The sequence below is a fragment of the Pseudorasbora parva genome, chromosome 20, assembly GCF_024679245.1.
Source record: "Pseudorasbora parva isolate DD20220531a chromosome 20, ASM2467924v1, whole genome shotgun sequence".
NCBI lineage: Eukaryota > Metazoa > Chordata > Actinopteri > Cypriniformes > Gobionidae > Pseudorasbora > Pseudorasbora parva.
Window position 1 is genome coordinate 12,500,205 of NC_090191.1, and position 10,000 is coordinate 12,510,204.

Here is a 10,000-nt window from a genome sequence, read left to right on the forward strand (position 1 = left end):
GGCGTTTGGACACTGCAGCCCCTCGACCAAAAGCACACAGTCACTGTTCCTCTGCCGAAACCCGGGATCGAACCAGGGACCTTTAGATCTTCAGTCTAACGCTCTCCCAACTGAGCTAAAGCTGGGGAAGAATAGTCCGTATAAGAAGGGGAAGAAGGGGGAGAAAGGGGAAGAAAAAAGGGAAGAAATTCAGGAAGTCATAGGTTCGAATCCAGCCTCCGTCACGATTTAATGCGTGTATTTGATTCTATCAATTTTCGTTTCCAAGTTTGATTTTGAATGTAATGCGTATATTGATTTTATCAATAGGTTTGTTTCTAAGTTAGATTTCTCCGTTGTAATTCATTATAACATTTTATCCATAATACTAAGATGGTAATTTGTCCAAATTCATTTATTAATGCTACATTAATCATTTCCCATGTCAGTAGGAACAAAATAACCACCTTATTACTGCATCTAACCCCCTGTTACTTGACACTGATTGTCATTACATGCAATAAAACAAATAAACACAAACCACCAGTCTTCTTGGAGAACTAGATTTATTTACTATATACATATTTACAAAAATCTGGAAAAGTACTGAATTCACAGCATGGAACGACAAAATAATAGGCTATTGTTAATTAAATATATAGGTATATAAAAAGACGTTTATATGTACTGTACTTGCATATATAAATAAAAATATATAATAGCAAAATAATTTTATAAACAACAAAAAAATAGGCTATTGTTAATTAAATATATAGGTATATAAAAAATATATAGGTATATGTACTGTACTTGCATATATAAATAAAAATATATAATAGTTTTTTATAATAGTATATAATATGTTAAATAGTTATTATATATTTATATATTATAGTGTATGTATACATATCGTTATACATACTCACATATACACATACTTAATATTGTTTCTTCTACACATAAAACTTTAATAATAATAATAATAATAATCATACAATTTAAAAACAAGTGCACAGTATAATACTTTAGCATTAAATATGGCTGGAAGATAAAGAACAGAATGTATCACAGAAACAAGTGTGTTATTTTCTCATATTCTGTAACCACTGCTGCTTAGTGACTGTTTCTTTATTTGGGCAAAATATTTTGCCTTTGTACTGGCTATGGCCAGTTTCTTGTGTGCGAAATTGGCCACACTTTCTGCACGTATTTGATTTTACAGAGCGATTGTATGACCGCTTGGTTGGGGTGGCTGTGTCTTTTGCAGGTGGGTCAGAGGAAATTGCTCCAGGGTTAATGGCTGAACATGGGGCTGGGCAGGGCAACAGTAGCATCTGAGACCCAACAGGGGCAGTGGGTGTGTCAGGAAACAATGGGTGTGTTGCTGTTGGCTTTGGAAAAATTGTCCTTGGCTGGTGGAACGTGGCAGTTGGTGTGGCAGATGTGCAGGTTGATGAGGGCTGGATTTTCCTGAACTTCGTCTTTGCCTGTCCAGCTGTGTCTGGTGGCATCTGGTAGTGATGCAGCTGGTGGCTATATTGTGGAGGCACAACAGGCTGCACTCGTGCTGGAGGCAGAGCATCCAATGCCACTGGACGTGCCTCTGGAAGCTTCAACCCTTGCAACAGCACTGAGACCTCCTGACCCTTTAAACGTTCATTGTGCCACGTTGTAAGGGTCCTTTGGTTAACCTCCACTAGCTGAAGGGTTGTTTCGCTCATTACAGTTCCATTGCTCAAGATTAGCTGCCGAATTTTTCTATAATCTCGAAGAATGAGATCCCATCTGGACAGAGATTCTGTCCGCTGTTTTTTGGGGCTTCGGTGGATGTTACATAGCCTTATGAAGATTAATTCAACAAGGCGACAGCACTTAGGCCACTGTGCTGGAGAACCGCTAGAACCCAAAACACACCTCTTTGTGCTTTCGACGCCAGGAGTGAAGACAGCTTTCTTTTTAGGGGACCTAAAACGTCCTGTAAGCAGCCTGTCTTGATAACGAGCAGCATACATGACCTTGTCTTTATCAAATTGGTCCAGGTTCTGCCACAAACCCACAATGATCGCAGCTTGTTGGTTAGTAAGTGTGAGGCCCGTCTGTGTGCGCAGCTCTACCAGATACTCCGCCAACTCATCCACCCGGTCCATTCCAGGAATACAGTGCTCGTCAACAGCCTAAAAAAATATAACTGTTGGTTAGGTAATTACATGCTTTGTGAAATTTGTGAGTTTGTGAATTTGCTGCTTGAGGGTGAATGACTAAATGAGTAACAATTTGTCTAGAAAAGGAAATTTTACCATTGCTGAGGGCAGAGGTGCAGCTGATGGAGTCTGGACACAGGGCAGAGGTGCAGCGGGTGAAGCTTGGACCAAGGGCAGAAGTGCAGCAGGTGAAGCTTGGACCAAGGGCAGAGGGGCAGCGGGAGGAGCTTGGACACAGGGCAGAGGGGCAGCAGGTGGAGCTTGGACACAGGGCAGAGGTGCAGCGGGTGGAGTCTGGACACAGGGCAGAGGTGCAGCGGGTGGAGCTTGGACACAGGGCAGAGGTGCAGCGGGTGGAGCTTGGACACAGGGCAGAGGTGCAGCGGGTGGAGCTTGGACATAGGGCAGAAGTGCAGCAGGTGAGGCTTGGACACAGGGCAGAGGTGCAGCGGGTGGAGCTTGGACACAGGGCAGAGGTGCAGTGGGTGGAGCTTGGACATAGGGCAGAAGTGCAGCAGGTGAGGCTTGGACCAAGGGCAGAGGTGCAGCGGGTGGAGCTTGTACCAAGGGCAGAGGTGCAGTGGGTGGAGCTTGGACATAGGGCAGAAGTGCAGCAGGTGAAGCTTGGACCAAGGGCAGAGGTGCAGCGGGTGGAGCTTGTACCAAGGGCAGAGGTGCAGTGGGTGGAGCTTGAACATAGGGCAGAAGTGCAGCAGGTGAAGCTTGGACCAAGGGCAGAGGTGCAGTGGGTGGAGCTTGTACATAGGGCAGAGGTGCAGCGGGTGGAGCTTGGACACAGGGCAGAGGGGCAGCGAGTGGAGCTTGGACACAGGGCAGAGGTGCAGCGGGTGGAGCTTGGACACAGGGCAGAGGTGCAGTGGGTAGAACTGGTGGACTTGAAAGGAACAAGTCATCTGATGCCACAAGATTTGCCACTGTGGCTTCCTCTCCCAACAAATCAATGAAACCCTCATCCTCTTCCACTTGCTCCTCCACATTTATCTCCTCCAGCAACTGAGAGGTCCTATCAGAGGTAGGGCACATGTCCTCCAGGGGCTGACTATTCTGCCTCAACAAGTACTGCACTCCAATGAGCTCCCCTGAGGAAATATTTGTAACAGAAAACATTTTAAAGGAAATGAATCAGAAAGGTTTATTCTGAAATGTAGTAAATATTTTTAAATAAATATTCAGCTTCTGCATAAACAAAAAATATGTAACTCAGAGGACATTGTAAAAAGACAGAATTACTCTATATTCTAGTATGTAATTTATTTTCCCTGAAACCTACAACAAAGAGTCCAGTATGCAAAAATTCTGATAGTATAATTTTTCTCTGATCTGTCAAAATGACATTATTGACCAAAATCACTTGCAGTTTTAACAAAAACATGCTACCTAGTGAACTGCATTGATCAAAATATGTTTACCTGTGTAAACTGCAGGTGGAGTGAAGCTAGTGACCAATTTCCTGCCATACAACTTATTGTAGTTCTCGTTGACAGAGTAAACCAGCTCCCCTGTGTAAGTACGCAGGGTTGAACCTCCACCTCCACCTGCAACAGCAGCTGCAGCCCGGTCCTGATTCCAGCGTAACAAACCTTCCAGGAGGTAAATCTGGAAGTTCAGGCTGTTTGCGCTATTCCCTAGTATAAGAAATAGAAAGCCAAACATTGTTTTAAGAAACTACAAAAGAGAAAATGCAATTGGTTTACTGCAAGTATATAAATAAACAGGAATTAGTGGCAAGATATGGTCTATTCTGTCATGACAAACCTGGAATAAATCTGTTTAGGTGGCAGTGAAATGATTCCAGGGAAGTGGAGCCTCTGGCACACCTATATGTTTTTAGAACAATCCCGCCCTTGTTTATGGTTCCAGTTTCCGTGTAGAGGGGCACATCTGGAGGGTCCTGAATACAGGTAATGTGCCGCCTCTGGACTTGCCAGATGTGCTGCATCCTTACACTGTCAAGGAGAGGAACACCAAGGGCGTCATTCCCCTTGCCACCCATGAGCTCTCTGATGAGCATATCAAGGAGGCGCATAGTTGTTTCCTCTCCTCGTGTTCTTCTCCTGCAGTGTTGGGCCAGCTCATCTTTGCTTATATGACGGTCAATCTCTGCCTCCGTCATTGCAGGCCAGCCCTGTTGGGTGAGTTGCTCCTTCTTTGCCCTTCTCAGCAGAGTGAGATCCCCTGCATCCCACTCAAAAATACATGACGACAACCTAGACATAAAAGTAGGATACAACTGGTGGGCATCAGTTGTGCACCCTACTGCCAGACGCCGCATAAAATGCCAAATGTCTAGGCGGATGATGATATTGGGCCAGCCACTGAACCTCCTCTTCAGTTTAGTCTCTCCCACTTCCTTGCAACAGTCACAGTCCACATATAAGATAGTGGGAGGATCAACACCAGCTCTCTGGTATCTCTCCACGAGTCCTGCAGCCATGAGGTCTAACCCAGCTCCTTCATTCGCAGTCAGGACACTCATCAGCACCTGACCTACCTCATTGCCAACTGAGGTAAGCCACTGTGCTGTGCCTTTCGCAGGCCCACTCAACTTCTTCGTGATCTGAAAGAAACAATAAACATAGTAAATAATACAACATACATTGAATGAGTAAAATTTACAAATAAAGCTCTTTTGGTCTAACAATACATTATAGATAACGGTACAGTCATTAAAGCAGCTCCTCTGACCTTCTTAGTTGAGTCCATTTTTAAAATCGATCCATATGTGGATGTAATGCTGGCCTTGATGTGATCGAGCCTGTTGAGGATGTCCTGACTGTAAACAGTGAGAAGCCATTTGTAGCTAGGTACTGGAACAAGTGGTGGCGGCTCCTGAAAGTGCAGTGGAAGCAGGCCAGGATTATCCAAAAAGGCCACACACATCGATGTGTACCGAGACACACGTTGTAACCACTCCTCAGTGTGGTTCTCCTTCAGCTGGCCGATGATCCTCACTGGGCCATTTCCCATGCCCCTCTCACGCAACAAACGAATAACTCGAATGTCACAGGCATACCTTGGAAAAAAGTAATCATTCAAGTATCTTATTATCAAGTATCTAATTATAGTAGTATATATTTATCAAAGGTAGCATATGAGCACATATGACTGCAAAGTAATTACTTGCGTGTGAGAATGATTCTAAATTCAGATCGATGGGCCAGGTCCAATTGCTGCAGCACAGCATGACTCCAGGACAGGTAGCTGGTTCTACACCTGGTACAGATCAGGGTCTCTGTCACCAGGTTGTAGTATCTGTCAATATCTAACACCTGTCGTACCCTCCTGTGCAGACCACCACCACACAGCTGATAACTGGCACAGGCAGGGTTAGTACACTGGAGTCGTACCTTCCATAGCCTATACGGCATCCAGAGCAAGAGTCGCTGTGAAAAAAATCTATCAGGTGTTGGGGCTTGGTGGTACAACAGGGCTGGTGGTGGGGGGTCATACCACAACTGAAGGTTTTCACGCAGCTCCTGCTTTCCTTTTGCGTTAACCCTTAAAAGTGCTTCCGACACCCACTTCTGGTCCTGCTGTGGCATTGTCTGTGGCCACAGTAGTGGGAGATCTGCAGGGTCTTCTGGCTGAGATGAGACCTGCTGATATTATCAAAAACACTGGTTTAAATAAGGGTTAGGCTAGGCCTAGGGTTAGGGTAGCCCTAACCTGCCTTAAATAATGCCTGTTTCACACATACTCTGTTTGCAGTGCGTATTTGTTTCCGTACCCATGTTAACCGGTTAGAGCGTTCACTATTTTTTTGCTGCACGCGCTGAATTAAAGGTCAGTGCATTGTTCGCACTAAAATAAACATGCATTGATGCGGTGGACTTAAAGTCTACTCTGTTTCAAAGTCAACACATGGCCTTTTGCCTCGGGTAAAGCAAGGAAAATGTCCCTTACCTGGCATTTAGGTAAACAAAGAGACATAATGGAGAGCACTCGTCCTTTCTTGGAGGTGGAAAAACAAAGTTCTTTATGACCTGCAGGATTTCTTGTAAAAAAAATTTTTTTTAAAAGATTTAAAAATGAAAGAAATAACGAGAGACGACTTTTTTTGTCTATTGTAAGTTCTAATTTAAAATGTTTGTCATTATATAAGCTATAGCCTATGTTTTGCCACTTGTGTAAGCAATATAATATATAAATATAAAGTTCTAGGCTATATAAATATAAAGTAATTAATTTAATATAACGTTTAAATGTTGTGCGTTTAAACATGACATCTATAAAAGAGTGTATACAAAGAGAATTGCAATGCTGACAAGCCATAGTCATTAACAACTTTTGGATTTGAAATAAAAAATTATGAATAAATGCTGTGTTTGTAGTACTCAACTGCGGTTAAGTTGCGCACTGCAAACGTGGCATATGTGAAAGCACAATAGCAGGCACTGCTCCTGCATCGCATACGTACTGCAGCACGCACTGCATATGAACTGCAGTCGGAGTATGTGTGAAGCAGGCATAAGAGAGCATTAAATGATGAAGGCATGTTTGTATTTTGAATGACATCTTACTGGGCCCCTCACAACAGCAGACTCAGAATTAGTTGATGGTGTTGCTGTTTCTTTGATCCGTTGTGATCTCTGGGCTGGAGGAAGGAAGAAGGATGAGGAGGACTGAATGACAGGCCGATGGGGTTTGGGGGATGGAGGAGAAGGAGGAGGAGGAGGAGGACAAGGATGAGAGGGTGGGCATGAAGCTGCGGCTGAACTGGTCTGTGGAGTCAAACATTATGAATAATCTATTAAGGGGATCGCAAAATGTTTTTTTATTAAACAAAATTATGTAGTGATAAAGTGATGTCTAACTAATTCTTTCATATTAACCTGAGATGTTTTCCTCTGAATGTTCAAATTAGGTTTGGCTGCTGCCACATGTGAGCCTCCAAACCTTGACTTTTCAAACTGAAAAGGTTTGTCATAGTTAGTGATAACAACACCTGTAACACTATAGGAAAAGTTTGAGATATTTCAATGTCTGCAGTAAGGTCTGCTTACCATTGACAATGTCAGTTTGGCCATCTTTGCAGGACGGGCCACATCACTGGAGGGTGTACTTTGGGCAGGGGTGCTCTGTGATGCCTCCACTGTGACTGGTGGATGAACCTGTGATACATGCTTATAAGATATACCAGGGACATAATATTATACAGTATTCATAATATGACTTTAGACATAAAGACAAATTGATATTGCGAACACATCTATTTATGCAACTTGAACTAGGCTAATTGGAGTTACCTTGTGAAATCCACAAATACACTTTTGTGCTTCCTTCATAAGGGTGGTCTGCCCCCTCATTTGCAGAGGGCACTTTTCTATCTATGAACATAAATATAAAGTATAGCTGTGACACTGTTGTACACATTATTTCAAGACACCCATGTCATCATAATTATAACCATATTACATTGTATTTACATTGTAAATAATTACTTATTCATACATATAAAAAAAATAGCACAATGTATTATCACACAAGTTTATTAGTTTGCTCATGAATCTAGCTGCATAATTTACCTTCTGATATAACTCATGCCATCTTTTTTGTCGGGGAGAAGGTCTATTTCCCTCCCTGGATGGCCAAACTCCAGTTCGGGCAAAACTCTCCAGACGCGCAAGCCAGTCAGCATCGCTCATGCCTTTGTGTGACTTAGTTGAAGCCATGTTGTTGCCTAAACAATATAGAACAAGAATTTAATAGAATAGAATACCAACTGCCATTGTAGCCCAGAAATATAGCATTAAAGGGATAGTTCCCCCTAAAATTAAAATTATGTCATAATTTACTCTCCCTCAAGTTGTTCCAAACCTGTATGAGTTTCTTTTGAAGCACATTGGTAACCAGACAGTTGACGGTCCCTATTGACTGCCATAGTAGGAAAAACAAAACAAAAAAATACTATGGAAGTCAATGAGGATTATTAACGGTCTTCATTCTTCAAAATAACTCATACAGGTTTGGAACAGCTTGATGGAAAACAAATGATGACATATTTTGTTTTAGGGGGAAACTAATCTTTTACTTCCTTTACTCCTTTTGTGTTCATTTCATTTGAGCTAGTTTTGTGTTTCTGGTTCAAAATGACTGCCATATTATAGCAGATTATAAATACATAATAATACATATATAATCACCTAATGTTGTGATTTATTTTTTGTAACCAACAGTACAAGTTTTGAAACTTCTATTTATGGCCTGTATGCTTTGTTGATCTGGGTTTTTGAGTAAAACAACAACAACAACAACAACAACAACAACAACAACAACAACAACAACAACAACAACAACAAAAATGAATAATGTATGGATTATTCTGACTTAAACAAATACTCATATTAAACATATTGTGCTATTTTAACTTTGTCCATCTGATAAATGGGCTTGTATGTGCCTGAACTCAAATAGGCGTAAGTTAATGTTATGTTACACTTGGGCTAAGAACCGAATTCGACCGAAACATACACAATAGGAGGGTAAACTGTTACATGTAATGCCCGTTTAATTTAATTTAGCTAAAAAACAAACGGAAGATATAGGCTACAATAATATTTCATTAGGAAAATATGCGTAATGTTATGTTACACTTGGGCTAAGAACCGAATTCGACCGAAACATACACAATAGGAGGGTAAACTGTTACATTTTATGCCCGTTTAATTTAATTTAGCTAATAAACAAACGGAAGACATAGGCTACACTAGTATTTCATTAAGAAAATATGATCAGCATACCTGAGCGGAATAAACAAGCGAAAGCGTATCGAATGTGCTCATCGACTCTCGTGCGGTGAATGGAGTAACGAAAAATGAACCTCGCCATTTCATTGGACAAGAAAAGATGGAGTTCGTAACGCGGAGATTGGATGGAATGCTCAAAGATGGACTACGCGCGGTGATTGGAGTATGAAAAATGAACCTCGCCATTTCATTGGACAAGCAAAGATGGAGTTCGCAACGCGGAGATTGGATGGAATGCTCAAAGATGGACTACGCGCGGTGATTGGAGTATGAAAAATGGACCTTGCCATTTCATTGGACGGGCAAAAATGGAGTTCGCAATTTAATTGGTTTTTGAAAGATTGAACTCGGTATGCTATTGGATTGATTTTACAGACTTGTGGTTGTCAGGTACCGCCATTTCGGCCAGGTCTGGCAGCAGGCGTGCCAGCAGGGATTTCTGTGAGACCGGCCATCACTTGTGAAAAGCGCAAAAGCTGAAGGTCCCAGAGAGCAAAAGAGTGGCCCGTACGGGGATCGAACCCGCGACCTTGGCGTTATTAGCACCACGCTCTAACCAACTGAGCTAACCGGCCTCACTTTGAAAAGCTTCGATCACCAGTTTCCCAGAAATATTCCTGCTTGCCCGTGACCCTAATGAGACCAAAGCGATTAAATGCAGAAGCACGGGCTCGTCCGGGATTTGAACCCGGGACCTCTCGCACCCAAAGCGAGAATCATACCCCTAGACCAACGAGCCAACTCGTTATACGGTAGAGCTGCTGCCTGGCTGCAAACACTGCTAAAGATCGAAAAGTCCGATGCAGCACCTGCACACATGCTAGGGCTCTGTCCTCACCGGTGTCTTTGAGGGCAATGGACACCTTCTCTCTGATGCCAAGGGGAATTAGCTCAAATGGTAGAGTGCTCGCTTAGCATGCGAGAGGTAGCGGGATCGATGCCCGCATTCTCAAGGTGGCCACTTGGCCTTTTACTTCAAGGGGAACTCCCGAGACGTGCTTTTGAGGATGACTGCTGTGTAAAAGTTTTTTTCTTGGATGGGCTCCTGCGCAC

At 42.8% G+C, this 10,000-nt stretch overlaps 2 non-coding genes across 2 annotated transcripts; both read right to left on the bottom strand.

Annotated features, from left to right (window-relative positions):
• Positions 1-9,448: 9,448 nt before the first annotated feature.
• Positions 9,449-9,522, bottom strand: trnai-aau (transfer RNA isoleucine (anticodon AAU)). The gene has a single exon. It is a non-coding gene; the product is annotated as a tRNA-Ile (tRNA).
• Positions 9,523-9,614: 92 nt separating this feature from the next.
• On the bottom strand, positions 9,615-9,686 carry trnap-ugg (transfer RNA proline (anticodon UGG)). Its single transcript has one exon. It is a non-coding gene; the product is annotated as a tRNA-Pro (tRNA).
• Between the last annotated feature and the right edge of the window lie 314 nt (positions 9,687-10,000).